Consider the following 11,170-nt stretch of genomic DNA (forward strand, 5'->3'; position numbering starts at 1 on the left):
TTTCAGTAGGGGTGATGTAATCAATTTGTGCTTGAGTAAAATTTACATCATCAAAAAGTGAATTTTTACATCACCAAAAACCTCCAACTCGATGTAAAATAGAACATTATAGTGCTCCAATAGGTGATGTAAAATAAGACAACCGCACAACTACCGCTCCACAATTTCATGCATATTAGAACCAAATAACATCAAAATCATCTCAAATAAATGCTAAATCATCTAAAAAAAATCTAAACCATCTCAAATAAATCATCACAGTATTCGAAGATGGTAGCCGCACCAGTCATAGAGGCCTTTCCTCCACCTCATTGACGCATGCCGGTAGGGGGCTGCCCGTAATTTCAGCGAGGCAGCGCCGATGACGCCGACCGAAGCAGCGACCGCTCGGCTCGATCACGGCGGTCGCACACCTGCCCACGGTAGCTCCGGCGGCCATAAGACTACTCTAGAGGACGGCCACGAGTTCTGAGAGCCATCACAGGCACCGTCCATAGGCAAATCGGCCCAAACGCTGCACGGCAGCGGATCCAAATCGGCGCGACGGTGGGACCTCCAGCGGCCGCCCGGGGTGATGGGGGTGGGGCGGCGAGGTCATGGCGAACCCAGGGGAGGATGGACGAGCGATGGCCGCAGCCTTGCCAGTCGAAATCGCCGGCGGCGGTGGTCGGGTGGAGGAGCGGGCGCGCGACAATTGGGGTTGCACTCGTTTTGCTCGAGAGGCCCAAGTGATGCAATTTTACAACACGGAGAAAATTCAAGTAAAATTTTTTACATCTACATTATGTGTTGTAGCATCATTTTTCTGCCTTTGTGATGTAAAAATCAGTTATTTTTACATCTACATTATCTATTAAAGATGCCCTCAATCGTTGAAATTTACCTGACATATAAGTAAGACTCAATCCCCCGTACGGATCTTTTTTTTTCTCCGAATCTGGAGCACAAATGCACCCACAAAAACAGTGCACTCTGAAAAATACTAAAAAATATATTTGAAAAACTGTTTTTTATGAACATCAACAGTTTCTCAAACACCCTGGAAAATACTGTCATGGAAAGACATCTGTAGAGATGTGTGCAGAAAAAAAGTGCTCCAAAATGCGTCTTTTGATCATCGATTTTTGTATTTTGTACATGCCTCCACGGATGTCATTTCAAGGTGCAATTTTGCAGGATGTTAGAAATTTTGTTGACGTTCATCCACAAAAAGTACAGATTTTTCTGATTTTATTAACTTTTTTTTAGAATCTACTGTTCCTGTTCATGCAGATGTGATTGAGCTCAGAGCAGATTATCCTTGTCCTTTTTTCTCATTCCTCTCGAGGTTTTTTTTTTTGCCTCCGGGGAAATTATAAGGATACACGTGTAGTTCTGTGAAGTATGATTGCATATATCAATTTTAAGGTATGAGATAGCTAACCGGGCTTGCTGCTTGGTAGACACGCTCTGCAGCGATGGCATTCCCATTTTTTCACCCATCAAACCAACTCTTAACAAAGCATACCGTTTTCTCTCAAAAGATCAGCCACTACTTCACCGGTAAAAGCAAACTCTTGACATTGCCACTAGCAAACCGTACCAACAAGATGAAGAGTTTCCATGCTGACATGCCCAATTCGGGCACTATATTGATACCCTAATATGACCGGACTTAGACACCTAAATTGAGTTGTATTAAACCCTTAATTGACCTCTAGTCAACCCTATCAAACCTTAGTCGACACCCAATTCGAGCAATATGAAAACCTAAATCGGACCCTAAACCAAACCTTTAATATAGCTATATTAAACCTTAGATCAGACCCTAAAGTGAATCCTCGAAGTATGAAGTATGAAGTATAAATCGATGCTTACATAGATTCCTGAATCGGGGAGACAAGGGCTTACCACCGTGGAAGAAGGCGGGGAAAGGGTGATGAAGCGTTGATGAATCTGGTGCTCGTTATCCAGATCTTGCTGCTGCCGATGCTCGCTGTTGTCAGTGAGAGAGAGTGACAGTGGAGTGAGGGGGAGAGTGAGTCGTGAGCCGGTGAGTGGATTTATGCGCGACTTCGGGAAACAACACACGATGTCCCTCTTGTCCCCGTGCGTACAACCGCCTAGAACCGCATGCTCCTTACGCTCTCTCAACCCCAGCTCGTTGAAATGACCGATTCAGCCGTTCGTCCATAGCCATGATCTTGTTGTTTTGAGTTTTGTGCAACACATGCCACACGCACGCGTTGGTAACCAATTGACCCAAAATTGCATCCCAGGGGTGTTATGCAAGTAACAAACACGCCCCTGGCTAACCAGTGATGAACTTTTTTTCTAATTCTTGAACTTTTAAAAAAAATTGATGAACTTTTTTGAAATTCGTGAACTTTCTCCAAAATTTGATGAACTTTTTTCAAAATCGATGAACTTTTTCCAATTTTCATGAGCGTTTTTAAATGTAGTGAACTTTTGTAAAATACATTAACTTATTTCCAAATTTTCTGAACTTTTTCAAATTCACAGACTTTTTATAATTGGTGAACTTTTTTCCCATTCACGAACTTCTTGAATTTATGAATTTTTTCAAATTCATTCTTTTAATTTCCTTGAGCTTTTTGGGAAAAGCAATTGTTCAGCTGGTCAACGGGTAAACAACAGAGAACCGATCGAGTGAGCTAGGAAACCCGGTCGAGCGAGCAAGCAGTGAGCGAGCAACAAACTGATCGAGCGAAAACGAGCTAGTTATTTGGCCGGCCCATGCGAGCAGCACATGAGCGCCAGTTGACTAGTAGGGCACGTAAGGCACTAATTTGGACATGTTTGGTTGTCATCTATCAAGTTGCCTGCATTGCGGTGGTGAGTTGGGCCTGACTGAGAGAGAACACCATAAAAACCAACATCTACATCACGTTTGGTTGCCTACATCAACACTTCCTGCATTAGGGGTCAAGAATGCGCACGATGTTTGGAGTCCTGCATTGTCACAACTCACACATGAACACATTGTTTGGTTGTACACAGGGTGCAGGTTGTGCTAACCTCGTATCCTACATGGTAAACTTACCCATTGTACCTTACACACGACCACATCGAGCACACCAGCGTCACAACACTGCAATGGCGATGAACTGGACGGATATGATGAAATTCTTCGGCCCTACTGACGATCCACCTTGCTAACTTCAACCTTGTTGCATGCCTACTTTCGTACAAACTTGAAGTAAGCATTTTCTGCCGCCTGCCTAGTCTTAAACCCTCTATGGTTGCTGTTGTTGTACCCTGATACTTGTTCACTGCAAGCTTCCCATGAACTATAAACCCCTGGAGCCCTCCCGATGAACACCGCATACCACTTGTCCTAGCAGTGCACAAGAGCAATAGTTGAAGAATCAAGCAATGGAGCACACAAGCAACAAGCAATGGAGCACACAAGCAGCAAGCAATTAAACAGAAGAGAAGTAGTAAGCATGCATGATCATACGACATAGCAAGTTCAACCTAGCATTAATATAGTGTAGTCCTACCACTACATCCAAAAGAGGGTATCATTCTACCACCTCAAGTTCACCATCATCATGAGGGGTTAGTATATACCACCTCAGCAAAATATACAGACCATCAAATAGTTTTCAAGCCCTAGCTACACAAAATGTACGCCGTCATCGTAATCATCGTCACCATCGCCATCGCCGTCGAGGATCATGAGCGCGGTAACCAGCAACAAACTTGATCTAGTAGTAGTGCTTGCCCAGCCAGCTCCTGAGCCAGAGCACCCTATGAGTGTCTGCCATGGCAACAAACCCCACACCCTAGGCCTCGGTGTCCAGCAGGTGGCTCAGAGCAGTCATGAGAGCCTCATCGCTGAAGCCACCTTGTTCCATGACCGCGTTGTACAGGTCAGGGGGGACGTCAAGGGACTTGCTCTCTCTTATGGCGGTTGCCACCTCCTTCATGACCTTTGTCATGTTGGTGAAGACATTGATCTCATCTTCCATCAGGGCACCCCTCTTTCTCTTCCTATCAACCACAAGGACATGCTCAAAGGGCTGGTGAGGGCCATCAAGGGCTGCCTCTGCGTCCGGGGTGTCTGGGAACTTTGGCATGGGCGAACCGATAGGCTCACCGCCAGAGCCCATGGCATGCTTACCGGTTGCCAGCCCGAAGGAGAAGATGTGTTGCATCTGGTTGTAGTTTTAGATGAGTGTGTTGAGGAACTCAGCGTCTTTGGGGTGGTCCTAAGAAAGAAACATAATATTGTTAGTTGCGAGTAGGCAATGTTTGACAGTGTGAAAAATAAGGGAAACGTGAGCTAACCTCGACGTGTCTGCCTCCAAGATGATCGAGCAAGTGTTTGGATCCCATGAAGCGCCACAAAGGTCTCTGAGCTTGGACACTTAGATCCATCGAGCTCTCCACTTTCTGAGGTGGTTGTACACCTGGGTGGAGGCCACCTCCTGGCCACATAACTCGAACACCAGCTTCGCAACAGTGTTTAAGTGCACCTTCTTGAAGCCCTTATCAGTCCTAACTCCATTAGATATGAGCTCACATGTCTTGTTAAGACAAACATGGACATGAACGATTGCCACTTCATGTTGCTCCCCTACCGTCCTTCTTTGCCTTTTGCAGCGCAGCAGCAGCAACACCAGTTGGCTCAACGAGCACAACTGGCACAAAAAGAGAACCACCGCACGAAACCCCGAACACATCTGAATCAGCTGGCATGTGCTCATTGAGGGGACTGGGAGTCATGGACATAGGACTGAGTGAACTGGCTCTCGGTCAGGACAATGGCCATACTAAGATCTTGTGTCTGCGTGGTCATGTTCTACAATCATAGCATGCATTGATAATAAGCATAACACACACTACTGTTGGAGAACGTTGCAAAAAATAAAAAAAATTCTACGCTTCACCAAGATCAATCTATGGAGTCATCTAGCAACAAGAGAGAGGAGTGCATTTACATACCCTTGTAGATCGTGAGCGGAAGCGTTCAAGAGAACGGAGATGATGGAGTCGTACTCGCCGTGATCCAAATCACCGATGACCAAGTGTCGAACGGACGGCACCTCCGCGTTCAACACACATACGGTTGGGGAAGACGTCTCCTCCTTCTTGATCCAGCAAGAGGGAAGGAGAGGTTGATGGAGATCCAACATCACGACGGCGTGGTGGTGGATGCAGCGAGGATCTCGGCAGGGCTTCGCCAAGCTCAGCGAGAGAGAGAGGTGTTACGGGAGGGAGAGGGAGGCGCCAGGGGATAGGGTGCGGATGCCCTCCCTCCCCCTCTTTATATAGGCCCCTAGGGAGGCGCCGGCCCTAGGAGATGCATCTCCAAGTGGGGGGGCGGCGGCCAAGGGGGGTGGCTTGCCCCCCAAGCCAAGTGGGGCGCCCCCACCCCTAGGGTTTCCCAACCCTAGGCGCAGGGGACCCAAGGGGGGCGCACCAGCCCACCAGGGGCTGGTTCCCCTCCCACTTCAGCCCATGGGGCCCTCCGGGATAGGTGGCCCCACCCGATGGACCTCCGGGACCCTTACGGTGGTCCTGGTACAATACCGATTAACCCCACAACTTTCCCGATGGCCGAAACTCGACTTCCTATATATAAATCTTTACCTTCGGACCAATCCGGAACTCCTCGTGACGTCCGGGATCTCATCCGGGACTCCGAACAACTTTCGGGTTACTGCATACTAATATCTCTACAACCCTAGCATCACCGAACCTTAAGTGTGTAGACCCTACGGGTTCGGGAGACATGCAGACATGACCGAGACGACTCTCCGGTCAATAACCAACAGCGGGATCTGGATACCCATGTTGGCTCCCACATGCTCCTCGATGATCTCATCGGATGAACCACGATGTCGAGGATTCAAGTAATCCCGTATACAATTCCCTTTGTCAATCGGTACGTTACTTACCCGAGATTCGATCGTCGGTATCCCAATACCTCGTTAATCTCGTTACCGGCAAGTCACTTTACTCGTACCGTAATGCATGATCCCGTGACCAAACACTTGGTCACATTGAGCTCATTATGATGATGCATTACCGAGTGGGCCCAGAGATACCTCTCTGTCATACGGAGTGACAAATCCCAGTCTCGATCCGTGTCAACCCAACAGATACTTTCGGGGATACCTGTAGTATACCTTTATAGTCACCCAGTTACGTTGTGACGTTTGGCACACAAAAAGCACTCCTACGGCATCCGGGAGTTACACGATCTCATGGTCTAAGGAAATGATACTTAACATTGGAAAAGCTTTAGCAAACGAACTACACGATCTTGTGCTAGGCTTAGGATTGGGTCTTGTCCATCACATCATTCTCCTAATGATGTGATCTCGTTATCAATGACATCTAATGTCCATAGTTAGGAAACCATGACTATTTGTTGATCAACGAGCTAGTCAAACTAGAGGCTCACTAGGGACATGTTGTGGTCTATGTATACACACATGTATTACGATTTCCGGATGAACAATAGACAATTATCATGAACAAGGAAATATAATAATAATCATTTTATTATTGCCTCTAGGGCATATTTCCAACAGTCTCCCACTTGCACTAGAGTCAATAATCTAGTTACATTGTGATGAATCGAACACCCATAGAGTTCTGGTGTTGATCATGTTTTGCTCGTGGAAGAGGTTTAGTCAACGGATCTGCGACATTCATATCCGTGTGCACTTTACAAATATCTATGTCTCCATCCTGAACATTTTCACGAATGGAGTTGAAGCGACGCTTGATGTGCCTGGTCTTCTTGTGAAACTTGGGCTCCTTGGCAAGTGCAATAGCTCCAGTGTTGTCACAGAAGAGAGCGATTGGCCTAGACGCATTGGGTATGACTCCTAGGTCGGTGATGAACTCCTTCATCCAGATTGCTTCATGCGCTGCCTCTGAGGCTGCCATGTATTCCGCTTCACATGTAGATGCCGCCACGACGCTTTGCTTGCAACTGCACCATCTTACTGCCCCACCATTCAAAATAAACACGTATCCGGTTTGTGACTTGGAGTCATCCAGATCTGCGTCGAAGCTAGCGTCGACGTAACCCTTTACGACGAGCTCTTCGTCACCTCCATAAACGAGAAACATGTCCCTAGTCCTTTTCAGGTACTTCAGGATATTCTTGACCGCTGTCCAGTGTTTCATGCCGGGATTACTTTGGTACCTTCCTACCAAACTTACAGCAAGGTTTACATCAGGTCTGGTACACAGCATGGCGTACATGATAGACCCTATGGCTGAGGCATAGGGGACGACACTCATCTTTTCTCTATCTTCTGTCGTGGTCGGACATTGAGCTGAGCTCAATTTCATACCTTGCAACACAGGCAAGAACCCTTTCTTGGACTGATCCATATTGAACTTCTTCAATATCTTATCAAGGTATGTGCTTTGTGAAAGACCTATGAGGCGTCTCGATCTATCTCTATAGATCTTGATGCCTAATATGTAAGCAGCTTCTCCAAGGTCCTTCATTGAAAAAACACTTATTCAAATAGGCCTTAATGCTGTCCAAAAGTTCTATATCATTTCCCATCAAAAATATGTCATCCACATATAATATGAGAAATGCTACAGAGCTCCCACTCACTTTCTTGTAAACGCAGGCCTCTCCATAAGTCTGCATAAACCCAAACGCTTTGATCATTTCATCAAAGCGAATGTTCCAACTCCGAGATGCTTGCACCAGCCCATAGATGGAGCGCTGGAGCTTGCATACCTTGTTAGCATTCTTAGGATCGACAAAACCTTCCGGCTGCATCATATACAATTCTTCCTTAAGAAAGCCGTTGAGGAATGACGTTTTGACGTCCATTTGCCATATCTCATAATCATAGTATGCGGCAATTGCTAACAAGATTCGGACGGACTTCAGCTTCGCTACGGGTGAGAAGGTCTCATCGTAGTCAACCCCTTGAACTTGTCGATAACCCTTAGCGACAAGTCGAGCCTTATAGATGGTAACATTACCATCCGCGTCCGGCTTCTTCTTAAAAATCCATTTATTCTCTATCGCTCGCCGATCATCGGGCAAGTCTGTCAAAGTCCATACTTTGTTTTCATACATGGATCCTATCTCGGATTGCATGGCTTCAAGCCATTTGTTGGAATCTGGGCCCGCCATTGCTTCTTCATAGTTTGAAGGTTCACCGTTGTCTAACAACATGATTTCCAGGACAGGGTTGCCGTACCACTCTGGTGTGGAACGTGTCCTTGTGGACCTACGAAGTTCAGTAGCAACTTGATCTAAAATTTCATGATCATCATCATTAACCTCCTCTCTAGTCGGTGGAGGCACCACAGAAACATTTTCTTGAGCTGCGCTACTCTCCGGTTCAAGAGGCAATACTTCATCAAGTTCCACTTTCCTCCCACTTACTTCTTTCGAGAGAAACTCTTTCTCCAGAAAGGACCCGTTCTTGGCAACAAAGATCTTACCTTCGGATCTGAGGTAGAAGGTATACCCAATTGTTTCCTTAGGGTATCCTATGAAGACGCATTTTTCCGACTTGGGTTCGAGCTTTTCAGGTTGAAGTTTCTTGACATAAGCATCGCATCCCCAAACTTTTAGAAACGACAGCTTAGGTTTCTTCCCAAACCATAATTCATACGGTGTCTTCTCAACGGATTTAGACGGTGCCCTATTTAAAGTGAATGTAGCTGTCTCTAGAGCGTATCCCCAAAATGATAGCGGTAAATCAGTGAGTGACATCATAGATCGCACCATATCCAATAGAGTGCGATTACGACATTTGGACACACTGTTACGCTGAGGTGTTCCAGGCGGCGTGACTTGTGAAACGATTCCACATTTTCTTAAGTGCGTACCAAATTCGTGACTTAAATATTCTCCCCCACGATCTGATCGTAAGAATTGTATCTTTCGGTCACGTTGATTCTCTACCTCATTATGAAATTCCTTGAACTTTTCAAAGGTCTCAGACTTGTGTTTCATCAAATAGACATACCCATATCTACTTAAGTCATTAGTGAGAGTGAGAACATAACGATAGCCACCGCGAGCCTCAACGCTTATTGGACCACACACATCAGTTTGTATAATTTCCAATAAGTTGGTTGCTCGCTCTATTGTTCCGGAGAACGGAGTCTTGGTCATCTTCCCCATGAGGCATGGTTCGCACGTGTCAAATGATTCGAAATCAAGAGACTCCAAAAGTCCATCTGTATGGAGCTTCTTCATGCGTTTGACACCTATGTGACCAAGGCGGCAGTGCCACAAGTATGTGGGACTATCATTATCAACCTTACATCTTTTGGTATTCACACTATGAATATGTGTAACATTACGTTCGAGATTCATTAAGAATAAACCATTCACCAGCGGGGCATGACCATAAAACATATCTCTCATATAAATAGAACAACCATTATTCTCGGATTTAAATGAGTAGCCATCTCGCATTAAACGAGATCCAGATACAATGTTCATGCTCAAAGCTGGCACTAAATAACAATTATTGAGGTTTAAAACTAATCCCGTAGGTAAATGTAGAGGTAGCGTGCCGACGGCGATCACATCGACCTTGGAACCATTCCCGACGTGCATCGTCACCTCGTCCTTCGCCAGTCTCCGTTTATTCCGCAGCTCCTGTTTTGAGTTACAAATATGAGCAACCGCACTGGTATCAAATACCCATGAGCTACTACGAGTACTGGTAATGTACACATCAATTACATGTATATCACATATACCTTTAGTGTTGCCGGCCTTCTTGTTCGCTAAGTATTTGGGGCAGTTCCCCTTCCAGTGTCCCTTTCCCTTGCAATAAAAGCACTCAGTTTCAGGCTTGGGTCCATTCTTTGTCTTCTTCCCGGCAACTGGCTTACCGGGCGCGGCAACTCCCTTGTCGTCCTTCTTCTTACCCTTGCCTTTCTTAAACTTAGTGGTTTTATTCACCATCAACACTTGATGTTCCTTTTTGATCTCCACCTCCGCTGATTTCAGCATTGAATATACCTCAGGAATGGTCTTTTCCATCCCCTGCATATTGTAGTTCATCACAAAGCTCTTGTAGCTAGGTGGGAGCGACTGAAGGATTCTGTCAATGACCGCCTCGTTGTGACGCCCCCGATTTGACCGTACACTAATCATACACGCAAACGTGTACGATCCAGGTCAGGGACTCACGGGAAGATATCACAACACAACTCTACAAATAAAATAAGTCATACAAGCATCATATTACAAGTCAGGGGCCTCGAGGGCTCGAATACAAGAGCTCGATCATAGACGAGTCAGCGGAAGCCACAATATCTGAGTATAGATATAAGTTAAGCAAGTTTGCCTTAAGAAGGCTAGCACAAACAGGGATACAGATCGAAAGAGGCGCATGCCTCCTGCCTGGGCTCCTCCTAAACTACTCCTGGTCGTCGTCAGTGGGCTGCACGTAGTAGTAGGCACCTCCTGAGTAGTAGTAGTCGTCGTCGACAGTGGCGTCTGGCTCCTGGGCTCCATCGTCTGGTCACGGCAATCGGTTATAGGAAAGGAGAAAAGGGGGAGAAAAGCAACAGTGAGTACTCATCCAAAGTACTCGCAAGCAAGAAGCTACACTACATATGTATGCATTGGTATCAACTGGAATAAGGCTATCATATGTGGACTAAACTGCAGAATGCCGGAATAAGAGGGGGATAGCTAGTCCTTTCGAAGACTACGCTCCTGGTAACCTCCATCTTGCAGCATGTAGAAGAGAGTAGACTGAAGTCCTCCAAGTAGCATCGTGTAGCATAATCCTAACCGATGATCCTCCCCTCGTCGCCCTGTGAGAGAGCGATCACCGGTTGTATCTGGCACTTAGAAGGGTGTGTTTTATTAAGTATCCGATTCTAGTTGTCATAAGGTCAAGGTACAACTCCAAGTCGTCCTGTTACCGAAGATCACGGCTATTCGAATAGATTAACTTCCCTGCAGGGGTGCACCACATAACCCAACACGCTCGATCCCGTTTGGCCGGACACACTTTTCTGGGTCATGCCCGGCCTCGAAAGATCAACACGTCGCAGCCCTACCTAGGCACAACAGAGAGGTCAGCACGCCGGTCTAAATCCTATGGCGCAGGGGTCTGGGCCCATCGCCCATTGCCACCTGCACGTTGCGAGGGCGGCCGGAAGCAGACCTAGCCTAGCAGGCGTTCCAGTCCAATCC

Source organism: Triticum urartu, chromosome 3A, assembly GCF_056163025.1.
Source record: "Triticum urartu cultivar PI428250 chromosome 3A, HENAU_Tu73, whole genome shotgun sequence".
NCBI lineage: Eukaryota > Viridiplantae > Streptophyta > Magnoliopsida > Poales > Poaceae > Triticum > Triticum urartu.